The sequence below is a fragment of the Palaemon carinicauda genome, chromosome 9 (genome assembly GCF_036898095.1).
Source record: "Palaemon carinicauda isolate YSFRI2023 chromosome 9, ASM3689809v2, whole genome shotgun sequence".
Taxonomy (NCBI): domain Eukaryota; kingdom Metazoa; phylum Arthropoda; class Malacostraca; order Decapoda; family Palaemonidae; genus Palaemon; species Palaemon carinicauda.
Window position 1 is genome coordinate 10,974,529 of NC_090733.1, and position 17,500 is coordinate 10,992,028.

A 17,500-nucleotide genomic window follows, 5' to 3' on the forward strand; every position below is an offset into this window, starting at 1 on the left:
TTTTTTCATAAATGAGGACTATGTGACATGTAGTAGTGAGGGAAGACAAACGAATAGAATTTTAATTAATAGACGGAGCGAATTAACAGATGTGGAGAATTGTAAGGTCATTAAAGGGGAGTGTGTTATCAGACAGCACAGACTAGTAGTGTTGGATCTCTTGTTAAGATGAGTTGAAATGGGGAAAAATGTAGTCCAATCGAAGAAATGTGGTGGCGATTAGAAGAGCAAGAAATCAGAGAGAGGTTTACGGAAGCAGTTCTTAAGGGCATCAGATTGGCAGAGGTGAACATTTGGTGGACAGAAAATAGTACAGTGATCCTTAAAATAGCAGAAGAATTATTGGGGAACACATCTGGTATAGGACCACCAAATGAGAAGGAAAGCTAGTGATGGAACCTTAACACAAGATAAGATAAAGAAGAAAAAGGAATCAGAAGCTGCTAATGACAGGAGTCCATCTTAGAAAAATAGGATAGCTTGGAAAACTGCAATTAAAGAAGCTAAAAGGGCAGTAGCACAGACAAAGGTTCTATGGAAAATTAGAAACAGCTGAAGGCCAAAAGAGAATACACAAGTTAGTAAAAAGAAGAGATAAATCTTCAGAGGATGTAACACGTACTCAAATAAATCACGGACGAAAATGGAAGATTTTTATCAAAAGAGGAAACCATAATAACTAGATGGAAGGAGTACTTCGAAAAGTTACTAAATGAAGAAAAATAATGAGAGATGGAAACCCTCATGAAAGAATAGTCCAGGATATCAGCATAGAAGAAATTAAGAAGGCACAGAATAAAATGAAGAAGGGGAAATGAGTGAGTCCTGATAGAATAACACCGGAAGTGTGGAAGCGTTTCGGAGAGGAAGGCATAGACATCCTGTAGGATTTGATAAGTAAGATGTATCGCCAAGAAAGAATGCCAGACATGTGGAGAAATAGCCAAATTATCCCCATCTACAAATGAAAGGGTGATGTGCAGGAGTTTGGGAACTACAGAGGAATTAAGCTTATATCACATATAATGAAAATATATGAGAGGATTGTAGAAGGAAGACTGAGAATGGAAACCCTTATTTGTGAAGAACAATTTGGTTTTATGCCAGGAAAGAGCACAGTTGATGTAATATTTGCACTAAGGCAGACAGTAGAAAGAAACAAAGAGTACTACATTGGTGTTTATTGATTTGGAAAAAAGAGTATGATAGGCTACCTAGGCAGGAAGTGTCAAAGTGCTTGAGAGAGTTTTCGAAAAGAATGTCAGAATGATGAAAGATACGTATGCAGATGCAACCACATAAGTAATAGGCACTGTTGGAGCTATAGAGAAGTTTAAAGTGAAAGTTGGTCTCCACAAGGATTAAGCCCTTAGTCGCTACGTGTTTCATATTGTGATGGATATTTTAACATTGGAGGTTAGAGAAGAGGTGCCTTTGAGTGCAATGTTTGCTGATGACATTGTACTGACTAATCTAACAAGAGAAGGTAGAAAGAATGAGAGAACTTGAGAATAGAGGCTTAAAAATAATAGAATAAAGACAGAATATATGAGGACAGGTGGAGAGGAATGGCAGGGAACAGTGGAATTAGGCTAAGAATTAGGTTCATCATCATCATCTCCTCCTATGCCTATTGACACAAAGTGTCTGGGTTAGATTTCGCTAGTCGTCTCTATGTTGAGCTTTTATATCAATACTTCTGCATTCACCATCTCCTCCTTCACGTTTCATGGTCCTCATCCATGTAGGCCTGGGTCTTCCCACTCTACTAGTGCCTTATGGAGTCCAGTTGAAAGTCTGGTGAACTAATCTCTCTTGGGGAATGGGAAAAGCATGCCCAAACCATCTCCCTCTACCCCTCACCATGATCTCATCCACACATGGGACTTGGGTAATCTCTCATATAGTTTCAATTCTACTCATGTCCTGCCACTTGACTCCAAATACTCTTCTGGGGGCTTTGTTCACAATTTTCTAAATCTGTTATATATTGTGTCATTGTTATACCATGACTTATGCCCATACAGCAACACAAATATTAGTGAACTAATATACAGATAGATTTTTATATGTAATTTCAGGTGACTTGATTCCCAAATCTTACTTAACATAGCCATTGTAATTTTTTTTTTCTTAATCTATCATTAAGCTCAAATTCTAAAGATCTGTATTAGATATTATAGTTCCTTATATTCGAATGATCCAACCTCATTAACTCTCTCTCCTTCCAATGATATTTCATTTTCCATTGCATCCTCTCTTCTCACCATCTCTGTCTTTCTTCTATCTATTTTGTGTACAACCTCATGCGATATTTCATGCATTTTTGTAAGATATATGTGTAAGTCCTGTGGTGTTCTGCTGATAAGGACAGCATTATAAGCATAATCTAGGTCAGCTAATTTCCTATTACCAATCCAGTCCAATCCTTCTCCATTATCCGCAACTGTTCTATGCATCACAAAATCCATGAGAGTAAAAGCAACATAAGTTACACCACATTCCCTTGGAGTACTCCACTATTCACTGGTGTACTGCACGCAAATCACAAGCTCGTACTGTAATAATATTTCTATTATTTGTATAATGTTGTTATTGCTCTCACCTCGCTCTGATAACTTGATTCTGCCTGTATGTACTTGTGTCAATCTGTTTGAATATATGTAACCTTTTTCACGGAAACTGTTGTTATAAAAGCTCACTGTATATTGAAATAAAGTTAGTTATAATCTAGACGTCTGTCAGTTTCTACTTAACTGGTGCATCTGCACATTGGTGACCACTGGAGTGTTTAGCTCCCTCCTGGTTTCCCTTGCACTGCTGTATCTTACTGTTTGATGATGCCTGTACTATCGAAGCCATGCCCCTGAAACTACCATCTTTCATTAGCGAAGAAGAATTCTCCTGGTTCCAGTGTGCAGAAGTCCAGTTTCGCATCAAGGGAGTGACTAGGTCAAGTAACAAAGCAGATTAGGGCTTTGCAGCGATCCCCGAGGACACTAATGTACAATGCCCTCAAATCATACCTCTTGGAGCAATACTTGCCATCGCACGCCACTCGCATAATGAAACTTTTTCAGCTCTTTCAACAACCGTTGTGGAACCAAATGAATTTGCTCACCCTCAGGAAAAGGACTAGTATCGCTCGCCTACAGCCAACTGCTAAACGGCTCTCCTCGTGAAGTGAATCAACTTTGTGGCGTTTGGGTAGGGCGCTTAGCCAAACCTGTACTCTCTACTAACCGCGATGTCGATATTTTTCTCATGAAGGACCTGAAAAACAAAAGTCGATGCCCTTATGGACAGTCACTTCACCTCCTTCCAGATCTTCATTAACGCCTACACTCCTGATGAAGTGGATGCCTATTCAACATCTACAGAAGCCGACATGAATGTGGTAGGACACAAACGCTACCCCTTTCTGTGACGTGAATACTCGTAGACATGGACCATAAATACCTTCTACCACATGCCGACACGAGTTTGACTTTATTCACTGCTTTTCACATTCCTTGCGCTGTTCTACTGTTCAACTGCTGAAGACAAAAGTTCATTTAGCATGGCATTACTAGGGATGCTAAAATTTGGGTCCATATCTGTAATTCATGCCAAACCTTAAAAGTACATTGGCACACAGATTCAGGAATATATATATATATATATATATATATATATATATATATATATATATATATATATATATATATATATATATATATATTATGTATATACATATACATATATATATATATATATATATATATATATATATATATATATATATATATATATATATATATATATATATATATATATATATTAAATTAACGAAAAGCTAAGGTAAGTCATGAATAAACAATGAATAAAAAAAATTACTCTAAAATCTCGACCTCTTCTTAGTGAAAAAGCGAGATAAAAGCTTGAAATAAAGAATTATTTCAAAGGTCTGCCTGCCTGTCTTTCTGCCTCCCAGGGACAAGGAAAATGAAAGAGTGCCTGAAAAATTCGATAAATATTAATAAATTTTGAGCTCTCTCTGTCTCCCTGTCCCTCCATCTCTTTAAGGTGAGAGGGAAAAGAAGCAACGTGGAAAAATCATATTCATATGTCATATTTTAAATTCCCTCTCTCTCTCTCTCTCTCTCTCTCTCTCTCTCTCTCTCTCTCTCTCTCTCTCTGACTTTTACAAGCATGGATCAAAAGAAGAACATGGCACTTATAGATCTGTGTCTCCAACTTTAAAAGTGGAAACTAAATGTTTGAATCAAGTATAGTAGATTTAGTAGTAGAACACCTAGAGAAAAACAATCTTTTGATAAGACAGCCAATATGATTTAAGGCAAAAGAGATCTTGTATGACAAATCTGTTGGATTTTTTCCACAACATCTTTAGTATATGACAAAAGTAGGGCAATAGGCATCTTATACCTAGACTTTTAAAAGGCTTTTATAATACCTAAGAAGTCTATGACGCCTTTCAGTCAGATTTTCCATCATGCTGTAGTCGAAATTCTGGTGTTATAGTGGGTAGGTGCTTCTTTACTGCTGCAATTTTTCAGTGATTAATATGAAATGTATTATTATTATTATTATTATTATTATTATTATTATTATTATTATTATTATTATTATTATTTTCTCTAGTACCAGAAGTACACTATGAATGATTATATTTTACTCAACACCATGAGACATTTAGCACCCTGTTTATCACACTCACAAAGACCAGTCTCTTCTTTACGTCCTCAATCTGGAGGAAACCCCGACTGACAGTGTATTCTGTTCTAATGCAGACGAACCGCATGAAAACAACTGATCGAATAATGATATGTTTTTTGACTGGTTTCAATTCGCTTGTGTGATGTGGGCTTTAGACTAGATCATAGGTGTTTAAACTAGTTTGTTCTACCAAAGAGTAAATGGAGTCACCACGGACGGACCAATGAGTCAATGAGGCCTCGAAAATCCTCGTAACTCTCTCTCTCTCTCTCTCTCTCTCTCTCTCTCTCTCTCTCTCTCTCTCTCTCTCTCTCTCTCTCTCCGCCTTGAGCAGAAGACGGATACGCGGCTGAATCCAACAGCTTTGCCTTCTCCATGATAACGCTGTGAAATTACACAACATTCTAGAAGAATTTTTTTTTTCTTAACTATTTGCGTAATCTGAAAGTTGATTCGGCCACACTTCAGAATTTCTAACTTTTTGCAAATTCTTTCCTGTTGATTAGGTTGACATAAGTCTAACATCATATAAGACTTACTTACCTAATGATCTCATCTTGATATATTTTAGGATTTTTTTTTTTAAAATTTACAGTTTATTCCTTACTCCATTACTTCCTTTTGAGACTCTTTACTGTTGGAGCCCTTTGGCTTTAAGCATTCTGCTTTACCAATTAGAGCTGTAGCTTGGCTATTAACAAAAAGGGTAATTTCATTCACGTTTTTGTACAGTTTCAAACGTTAATCAAGATAATAGTCAAAGCTTTTTGGAGGAGCAAAGTCCCTTGATGTATCAACACAGGAATAGTGCTTGAAATACTTAAGCTCTTGGGATGATGGGAGTTTTGGCGGTGTGAATAGGAAACCGCTGATGGTACTTGAAGTGATTAGTGGATCTCCTGCAATCTTCCACAATCACCCTCCAGGTATTGAAGGCTTATTAGGGAGTAGCTGCAATACCCTCAAGAATTATTCTGTTGTCTTGACTGCACAATTGCTGCTGCCTGAAATTGCTAATGATTTCGGTTTGCCATTATGTTTATTTGTATGTTAACAGGCATCTTGTTCCTATGTATGTGTATGAATTTGTTTTGATTTACACAAACAGTCTTTTTTATACATGCACAACACACACAGACACAGAGACACACAGAGACACACAGACACGCACATACATACATACACACACACACATGTATGTATATAAATCTCTCTCTCTCTCTCTCTCTCTCTCTCTCTCTCTCTCTCTCTCTCTCTCTCTCTCTCTCTCTCTCTGTATATATATATATATATATATATATATATATATATATATCTATCTATCTATCTATATATATATATATATATATATATATATATATATATATATATATATATATATATATATATATATATATATATATATATATATATATATATATATATATATCTATATATATGTATATATATAAATATATATATATATATATATATATATATACATATATATATATATATATATATATATATATATATATACTGTATATATATGTATATATATATATATATATATATATATATATATATATATATATATCATATTGAGAAGAAGTTACAGAACTTAATCAATTTGATTTTGGTGTCGCTAAGTTCCAAAGTTGATTCAATTTCATTATATTAAAGCCAAATTTTACTGTATAATCAATGTAATTTTAGCGAGATTGAGTTTTAAAGTCTAATCAGTTGGAAAATAGATAAAAATTTACATATTTTGTGATCAATTTGGATATTTTTTACCCTAATTTTAACTTGAAATAGAATGTTTGATCACAAGAGCAGAGTTTAAAAGGGAAGTGTTTAGCCAGCAGAGATACAAACAAAAAGTAATTAAGGTACTCTGATAATATTCATAATCAACGTAAACTGTTTACCTTATTCGACTTTAATTAAATGAGTTTTTTTTTTCTTAAAAATGAGATCATTCTATATGATCATTAGGAGGTAAAATAAACTGTGTACAGTACATATTAACAAGGAATTTCATATCCTATATTCAAGTCGTATATGAAATTACTCTTCTATTATTTACTCTTTAGGCTTAATATGCGTTAATACTTTTCATAATAAAAACTTTATTCAGTTATTTGCAAACGCATCTGAATACGTTACAAAAGCAGGCACATTACGTTTCTGAATGCACAGTGCTCTAATCTTTTCTTTTTACATGTTTTAGGTACGGGTTAGCATTCTTTGGTAGACATTGGTGTTTACCATTCTCTTCTGCCAAGGCCACTCTCCAGGATAGATAGATAGATAGATACATATTTTTATTAACCACAATTCAAAGTAATCTGAATTTTACTAAAGAAGATTTGGTCCAGGATAGATAGATAGATAGATAGATATTTTTATTAACCACAATTCAAAATAATCTGAATTTTACTAAAGAAGATTTGGTCCAAATTACAAAAATAAATACAATAGATTTTGTACAAACTCTTATACACACTAAATGAATTTCAATTACACATATATTGTACTAAAACTAAAAACAAAACCAATTTAGCTATACACCATCAACAAGTTCCTGCAATTACAATTTTACACATTATAATAATGTTACATTCATTAAAAAGAAAGAAGCTCATGTACAATTTTACATACCACATCATAATCAGTTCTGGTTACTAGCAAGTCTAAAGCTGTGGTAATGTTATACGTCTTCCTGATCTGTAACGACAATGGACAATTTTCAATGACACGAGTCTTCGTCTGGACTCCACCGCATGAACACAACCTCTCATCCATTGACAGACGGCCTTTACCTCTTCTGTTCCACCGACCTGTCTCAACTCCCAATGAATGAGCACTTACCGCATTCTTGTCCATGATACACGTTCTATTTCATTAAGTCTTAATTGGTTTGTATAAATGTTATGAACGACTAAAGCCTGGGTTAACAGTTTTATAGAATACAAGCCTTCCAAACATCAGAATCATATTTCAATAAGTAATGGGTAGTCCTACCTACAACACATTCTTGAATACCAAACTTATCTTCTCTTCTATGTTTTGGATGGTCCAGGCAACAATTTCTTTGTACATTGAATATCATTAGTTTGGGTGTTAGTTTTTCAATTTTCGTCATCTCGGTCTATGCAACCATGATTTGAATCTAGTTTACTGCTTCCTCTCTGATCTTTTCATCTGCAAAGTTTACAACAATATTTCCATTTGAAGTTGACCTCGTATTAAGAATTGGAATGGCTTTAAGTGCATGTAGGACCTCATTATTTCTACCAGTCATTTTAGTTGATGCTTTAATCGAATTAATTACTAGTAGATTTTTCCTTAACTTTATCAGCATATGTCATTTTCTCTCGTTTTGGGTCCATCAGTGTTTAAAGTTTTATCTTAATTGATTCCATAATCATCAATAAATTATCAACTTTCTCAGTGAGACCAGTTGTTTGGATGGAATTTGTTGCACCCTCACTGAGTTTTATAATTTGGCATTCCAATTCAGCGATTTTCTCTTCATGTCCGTTAATAAATAGGTCCTCCATTTTCGATTCCTCATCCAATTTCAATGTAGTTACAAAGAGCGGATAAATCCATTTCAAGTTTGTTATGTCCGCATCACTGATATTTTCCCTATAAACACATAATTTTTGTGGTAGTATCTGTACAGCCACATTTTATCAACTTTTTTCTCTCTCCCCTAAAAAATTCACATAGGGGCCAACTGGCCATGGTGTACTTTTAATATTCACTTCAGTCTCTCCATAAGATTAACTAATATTTTTAAAGCTTTCACAAACGAGAGTATAAGCTGAAACACAGCTTAGAGCAAGAATTCAATGAGCACCGCAATAACACGTCTTCCCTCGGTGTCTTAAAAAAAAATTTCATTGCTGACGTCACAATGCCAATCATCTTTACGAATTTCCTCTCACTTTACCTCCTCCTGATTGATGTTGCTCACCGACAGCTAGTCAATGCAGACACTTATTCATTGATACCTCTCCAACCAGCCTCCTCTGACCTCACTCTCCACATTAGTGCACCCACAGACGCAGCTCCTCAAGTCGTACCCTGCAGTCTTCCGTCCTGAACTTCACCAAACGCTCACGGTTTCTGCCAAGCACTGTATTTATCCGTATTTCAAGACGAAGTGGCTCATAGTCGCTCACAGTGGCTCCAGATCATTTGGCAACTACTAAACAAACGTTTGCCGAAATGGAAGAAATGGAAGTTTGCTAAAAGGATTCAAGCCCATTTTCATCACCTTTGTACATCGTTTTGATGGATGGCTCCCTACACCTTTATGAGTGTTAATGGTGTCTAAACATTCTGACACAAATGGATCACTACCCCATCCCAAACATCGCCAATATGACCTCCTACTTTCACAAAGCAAAGGTTTTCTTCACACTCAACCACCTAAAAGGGTATTATGAGGTGTCCAGGAACCCAGAAGGAATACACATGACTGCCAAAACAAACCCCTACGGTACTCACACCTTCAGGTAATCCATTTTTGGTGTTTGTAATGCTGGGGCCACTTTTCAATGCCTCATAGATTGCATCTTAGGGGACCTCTCCTTCTCTGTATGTTATGTGGACGACATACTTGTGTTCTCTTCCTTCAAAGAGGAACATCTCCGTGAAGTATGCATCGTTCTCGACCGCTTACAACAAAATGGCCTTGTAGTCCGGAGCGACAAGTGTACCTCTGGCACCAATGAAGTAGGGTTCTTAGGGCACTGCATAACTCCTGAAGGAGTCCACCCCTTACCTGGGAAGGTAGCAGCATTTCAGCATTGTCCAATGCCCTTGACCATCAAAGTACTGCAAAAATTCTTAGGCATGAAAAATTATTATTACAGTTATTTGTTAGCCATCTACGCCACTCTTGCCCCCTCTGTACGTCCCTCAAGGATGAACAAAAAGACCTAAAGTGGGGTCACCTTCAAGAAACGGCCTTCTGCAACGCAAAGAACGCCTTATCTACTACTCCTGCTCTTACTTTTCCCCTACCACATACTTCTCTCCTTCTCTCCATCAATGCCAGCGATGTTGCTATTGGTGGAGTACTAGAGTAGGTGGTCAATGACTCACCTCATTGGCCTTCTTCAGTAGAGAACTGTCTAAGGGGGCATCCGGCCTCTTCCTTTGACCGTGAACTGCTGCGGGGCATTTGGCTGTCTGTCCTTTCGCTATTGAATTGGAGTTATGCCCTTCATCATTCGCATGGACAACATGCCTCTGGTTCATGCTTTCACTTGACTGTCCGATGCCTGGTCTGCCAGTCAATGCCTACATCTCTCCCCATATTTGAATACAATTATACCCTTCAACTTGTCCCTGGGAAAATGAATTTCATTGACAATGCCCTGTCAATGAAAAGATCCAGGGTACCATACATATAGGACATCCTACACATCCCTTACGCCAATCTATTGCACAGCTACTGAAGACGAAGTTTATTTGGCATGGCATTACTAGAGGTGCTAAGGATTGCATCCGCACCTGCACGTCATGCCAAAATTCAAAAGTACATCAACACATGGATTCAAGAGTGGCCACCTTTCCTCGGCCTTAGAGTTGGTTTACCCACATTCAAGTCAATGTAGTACGTCCCTTACCCTCATCACAAGGATATTGTTACCTTTTTACAGACATTGACCATTTCACTTGTCTGTCTGAAACCATCCCCATGCAAACAGCAATGTTTGCTTCATATACATCCATCTTACTCTCGGTGTGGATAGTGAGCTTTGATATCCCCATGTATGTTACTTCTGATAGGGGTATCACCTTCACCTCTCAATTGTGGATACCACTAGCAAATCTCCTGGTCATCACACTACATCAGAAAATCGCCTACAACCCTACAGCCAACGGAATGGTTGAACAATTTTATCCCACCCCCAAAGCCACGGTTGCAGCTTCTCTAGGTATTCTTGTGACTAACGACCACTCCTAAGGACATCTTAGATTTCTTGACAGCTGGAAAGGTGTATGTCAACCTGTTGATCATCCCTGCTGAATTTTTTTCTGTCGACAATATCCTTTGAAAATTTCCATTGGCTACGCCATGCTGTGGGAAAATTTATTTGATACCGCCAGAACTACAAGCCCCCTGCAAAGCAACACTTACTGACAAATTTGCATAAGGCAAAACACGCTTTCCGGCAAACCCCCATTAACACAGCTTACATGATCCCTTTCCTCGTGATTCATCAAACAACAAAGGCCTTTTTACTTAACATTTTTTGCAAAAAAGACTGGGTTTTCATTGATTGTCTTAAACCTGCGTATCTCCTGCAAGATGACCAGCCTAATGTGCCTCTCCAGATGAGGGCACCCTATTTCACATGTGTCTTTTTTAGGGTGGAGCCATGTACCACAAGCGTTTCACACACGTTTGTACACTGCAACGGTATTTCTGCTTTTTGTTTATATCGCTCTCCATGGCATTGATAACAATCTGCCTCTTCATGAATTATCTTGTTTTAATTTTTGAGACGTTCTTGTTTGGAACGGCTTGTATATAAACTAATGATCCCTTAAATAAAGTTACCTGCATTCACCTCGTCTCTCAGTTATCATTACCTAAAGGCACTCCCACACAGAAGGATGAAAATGGAAACATGACAAAAGAGATATAGTGATAAGAAATATGAATGGCGGAGAAAAGGGACAGTCATAGTGACCTAGCTGACAGGACATTGCCCTAAAGACTAAGTAGGTGAAAGAAGAAAAGACAATGGATTTAAGAGCTATGAAAATTTTTGAGTATAGAGCAGCATAGAAAAACTATAAACGGATGTGAGTTTAAGGACTAGTAAGACTGACGATGAAGATTATATATATATATATATATATATATATATATATATATATATATATATATATATATATATATATATATATAGTTATAGTTATAGTTATATATAGATATAGATATAGATATAGATATAGATATGATAGTTTTATTCTTTCTGATTAAATTTTGGACAAATACTGACTTATGCAGAGAATCTTTAATCTTGGTTGATTCTATTTGTGCAAATTGAATTTTTGTGGGGCATTTCTAGGAGTTTCCCTAAAATCCTGGTATACCTCCTTACAGCATATGATAAAAAAAATCCCTGGAATTACTATCAAAAACCCCCTGCTATTTCCACCAGAGAGAGAATCTCCATCATCTCTGTGTCCTCTTAAAAAATGGCATTTACAATTCCCTATCTCCCCTCCCTGTTTATGACTCGTATGCAGAGATGCAGGTATAATAATGGTTGGGTCAGACTCAGACACTTTAAAAAAAAAATCGTACCATAACACATTAGTCTGATGATAGTGTGTCCTACTATGTTGGTGTAAGTGAACATCTGTACCACTTAATCTGTCATGACTGGTTATTGGCCCTGCGGCCAGTAGTTCTATATGTTGTTTTCCCTTACCACCTCCCATCTGGCATAACAAAGTACATACACACACCTTACATTATAATCCTAATTTCACATGGAAATGAAGAAGCCAAAGATATTTATTAAAGTTATTTTGACTGAGTAACGTTTTTAAACTCTTCCCATTGCATACCGAGGGCTGACAACCAGAAGTGGTTATATCCTAAAAAAAGGGTTTGAGTACATCGCTTCTAAAGACTTTACATAGTCATAAACAAAATAACAAAATTGAAGCGCCATCAAAAATATTTGCTGTATATGTATGTTATATAAATGTATATAAGATAAAGCAATAAAAATTCTTTGCAGTGAATAGTATTGCTGCAATATAGCATAATTGGATGTAAGCAGTTTTGCCAGGATAAGATTCTACTACAATTTACTTGGATATGAAGTTAGAAAGAATAAAGAAAAATGCCCTAATTCAACTATAAAATTTGAGCGTCATTAAAGATATTTGCTTTATATGTTGAGGAAATAAATGCTTTTAAGACAAACAGGTAAAAATTTATTCCAGTTAATGTCGGTTGCCAAAAAAATTGTATGACTGGACATAACCAGTTCTGACTGGATATGATACAGCTACAATTTACTAGGATGCATTTAGATAGCTTTAAAGATTATTCAGTACATTAAAGAGGGAAATATCAATAATGTACAAAAACAGTTTTAAAACAATAAATTTTCATTATTCATAGTCATCTCCCGAGTCTTCAACTGAGGGCTCTGGAACTTGGTCCTTCACATCTATTGATGTCGGGACGGTTGCATACCAGTGATGCACCTCTTCTGGAATAACAAACTTCTTGCAGAGGTTGATCAGATCCTTCTTGGGCACACTAATAGGGACTTTTCCATATTATGCATGAGAGAGGCTTGTTTGCTTTGGTAGCGACCAAATCCCGAGACACGAGGCTTCAAGAATCAGTCAGTATAATTGAAGCATTACATAATTACTCCCGGTTGATCTCTCTCAAATTTGAAAGTTTTAATACATATTCATATATATATATATATATATATATATATATATATATATATATATATAAATTTATATATATATATATATATATATATATATATATATGTATATTTATATATATATATATATATATATATATATATATATATATATATATATATATATATATATCTATAGTTATATATATAAATATATTTATATATATATATATATATATATATATATATATATATATATATATATATATATATATATATATATATATATATATACAAGATTTTCAGGCTAATACAAAGAAATTAATTTAATTTATGATATTAGGTCTATATGGCCAGTGCGTACGCTCAGAAATAAACCGGAATGTGTGTATGATGTTTGGTGACTTAAAAAGTCCCTACAAGCCTTACACACCCAACGCTATACTGGTCAAACATAAAACCTACATTCAAAATGGCAGTAAGATCGAAATAAAAATATGCATATAGATAGTTGCAAAACTATAAACATATTTCAGGTGATCCAATAAGCCCAATTATTTTGCCAAATCCCATATATACCCTATTGTACAATATTTGCGGCGATGTATTGAAGCACCAAAATAAACAGTACAGATATATTCATATAAGAGGATTATCCGCTTGAGCCAAACTCTCTCTTTATTCAATTTGAAATTGATTTAGAAGTGGATTGAATGATATGAATGAATTTTAAGGTATGTTCAGTATTTGATCTGAGTATAATATGAACCTGTCACTTGAAGGATATTATATATGTAGATGTACTAATACATTAATTTATGAATATAAATATATGAATATACACACAAACACATGCACACACACACGCACACACACACACACACACATATATATATATATATATATATATATATATATATATATATGAATATGTATATATATATAACAGATTTTGAGCGAAGCGAAAAATCTATTTTTGGGTGAGGTAGCCATGTCGTCTTAATGGAAGTTCCTAATAGGTAGCTTCCTAGGGTATATTTGACTACAGTGATATTCCCAGAGAATTTACCTTAAGGTATCCAGAATTCTAACTCCTGGAGCGAATATCCCTAAATAATCTCACAAGGATATCGCATAATATCAGAGGACGTATTCTTGACATGTCACATAGCTATCTTCACCCCGAACAGTATTAACGCTTCGAGGGGTTATAGTGACAAGAATCTGAAACGAGAATGAAAAGAGAGCCGCTCATAAGGCATCTCTCCTATTCCGTTTCCAGTGTGTATCTGATGAAGGCGGTAGCACCCTATTTATTCCTTGTAGCGATATACGAGGTGCTACAGATACTGTATTATAGGGAGGGGTCAATAAGCCCTTTTACAATAAAAGGAAGGGCAGGTCCATCAGGACAACATGGCTACCTCACCCAAAAATTGATTTTTCGCTTCGCTCCAAATCCGTTTTTTGGGCTCAGGCCATGTCGTCCTGATGGAAGTTTACCAGAGCATTACTGTATCTGTGGATTCTCAATCAGTGCCGTACTCTCAAGAAAGTATTTTCCTGGTCTGTCTAGACCTAGAGACCTATATCCGTCATACATCATTTCATCTAAGCATGAACTATGTTAGTGCATCCGGCCCCTTACAGGGAAGATTCGTACTAGACTCTGGAAAAAGTCTCGAGGAGTACATAATAATTATGAATGACAAAATGACAAGCTTGTATAGTGGTCTCGCCCGATACAATATAAAGCAAAGTTTGTATAAAAGTCACCAATATCAGTATGAATTTGTGAAACCTTCCCCAATGTGACTACTCTTATAAACTATTGGATAATGGTTGTATCCGCATAGGAACAAATTTTGCCTTTTTGCCACTATCCCGTTAGGGTACCACGTCAACCCTTCCAAGGAAGGGTTAGAGTGAGTGGACTTTTGCTTGAATCAGGGAACAGTCTTAAAAGCCATATCATGATAAAAATATCAATATTTTAATCTTAATGCTCCGTACATTTCTAATAAAATGAGTGTGGGCGAATAAGACGCAGGGTTCACTAAGAACTAGTTTATTAAAATTTAATAAATGTACATATCAGATCAACATTTATAAAATTTATAAAATGTGGATGATATGCGGTAAAGCATAAAGAAAAACAGTTAACGGAAATATTGTTTCGTCTACTAGGAAACAGACTTGCCACTTCAATTGAATTATTGATAATAATGATATAGTCTGTATACTGTTTATTTACAATAGCGTAAAAAACGCTTGGCACAAGTGTCCGTATTATGCTATAATTCACCGACGTCAATGGAACAGCTCGTACGGACACTTTCGTGGCCTATCGCTCAGTGTGTAGTAACATACAGTGACTACCCACGCACCCTCTTAATTAATCGTCCCAAATTAATTACACTGTTCCTCGCAGATTTAAAACAGAAGGTTAAAGAATTTTACCTGCTGCTACCACAGACCTCTTAAGTTGCTCCACTAGCTTCGCATAGTGCGAAAAGAACACCTTGGATGACTACCAGCCGGTGTACAAACAAGGATGTTCAAAGTCCATATAATTAAAGAAATTTTATGGAAGAGGCAACTTTCCTCAGATCATGACTAACGGGTGTACTGTCTGGATCCGTTCTGCGAATAACACGGGTGAGTTTCGCCCTTAGTTATAGATAACTTTGAACCAGGGTTTCTCTTCCCGAACAGCAGTCCTCCCATAAAGTCTGAAGTTCTATGAAGATAGACCTTTAGGCACTCCACTGGACATAGAGATGGATCTTCCTTCAGAGGGCAGATTCTCTAGGGACCCCACCTGTTGGTGGGTAGCTTGTTCTTGGTAAGAAAAGTTGGGTCTGGAAATATAATCAGTTCTCCCTCCAAGAACTGGACGTGGCCTTCCTCTTTAGAGAGAGCCACTATTTCACTAACTCTGGCCCCCAAAGCGAGTACAAGCAGAAATATGACTTAAAATTGAAGGCCTTCTAAGCGCATTCCTCATTGTTCATTATTTATGCACAATGAACAATCTTATCTACTGACCATGCAAAGGGTCTTTGGAGGCACTGAAGGGCTAAGCCTAGCATGGGACTTTGTAGTTCATTAAGGACGTCGTTAGAAAGGTCGACCTGTAAGGCATATGGTATCTGTCTTGTCAAGGCAGACTTGAACCATAGAATTGTGTTGGCTGCTAAACCTTGCTCATGAAGGTGAATGATGAATGATAGGAATCTGTCGAGATTTCTTTTGGTTTCTTCGCCTTGACAAGGGATATCTGTTTCTTCCCTGAAGCCTCATAATGTCTTCTGGTTTCCTCCAAAAGTCTAAACTGACTTTTAACACCGAATCTTTTTCTCATCGTTAAGGAGAGAAAATCATGAGATGTAGGTTCCGTGTTTTCTGTGATGAAGCGAAGACAGTTGACTTCTGTACTCGCTGAGACAGGGATGGATCCGGTAGCGGTACGAATTTTAGTCGTAGTTCCAATGCCAGAGGGAACCACATGCTATTTGGCCACTTGTGGGCCACTATTGCTGCTTTCCCTTTGAAGGATTTCAGCTTATCGAGGACCTTCAAAAGGAGGTTGTGCGGAGGGAACAGATAAATACTGGACCATCTGTTCCAGTCCAGGGACATAGCGTCCACTGCCTCCGCTAGCGGATCCTTGTATGGGGACACGTAACGATCTATTTTTTTGTTGTCTTTCGTCGCAAAGAGGTCTATCTGCAGCTCTGGGACTTGACTCGAGATGAAGGAGAACGATCCTGCGTCAAAGGACCATTCTGACTCTATAGGTGTAAACCTGCATAGAGCGTCCGCTGTCACATTGCGGAACCTTTGAATGTGAACTGCTGACAGGTGCCATTTCTTCCTTTCCGCTAAACGGAATATGGCCAACCTCACTTGGTTAATTTGAGGTGACCTCGACCCTTGTCGATTCAGGCATCTCACTATCACCTCGCTGTCTAGAACTAGTCTCATGTGGGTCGAGTGGCAAGGAGATATTTTGTTTAGTGTCAGAAGTACTGCCATGGCTTCTAGAAAGTTGATGTGAAATGACTTGAAAAGATTGGACCAAGCTCCTTGGACTCTCATCTGATGAGAGTGACCTCCCAAGCCCTCCTTTGAAGCGTCTGTGTGGATCGTTACTGACGGGGAGGAGGTTGAAGAAGTATTGATTTCTTCAATTGCTTGGCATTGGACCACGGCTTGAGAAGCGTTCGCAGTCGAGTCGGTAGTGGTCTTATTAGATCTCTTCGCGCATTTGATGCGTATTTCCTCCAGACTCCTGTTGCATCCTTAAGCTGTGCTCATAGCACTGGATCTGTTATTGAAGTAAACTGTAGAGAGCCCAGCACTCT

General features: G+C 36.8%; 1 pseudogene; it reads right to left on the reverse strand.

Annotated features, from left to right (window-relative positions):
- LOC137646271 (uncharacterized) overlaps positions 1–2,937 on the reverse strand; it is a 17,556-nt pseudogene extending 14,619 nt beyond the window's left edge.
- Between the last annotated feature and the right edge of the window lie 14,563 nt (positions 2,938–17,500).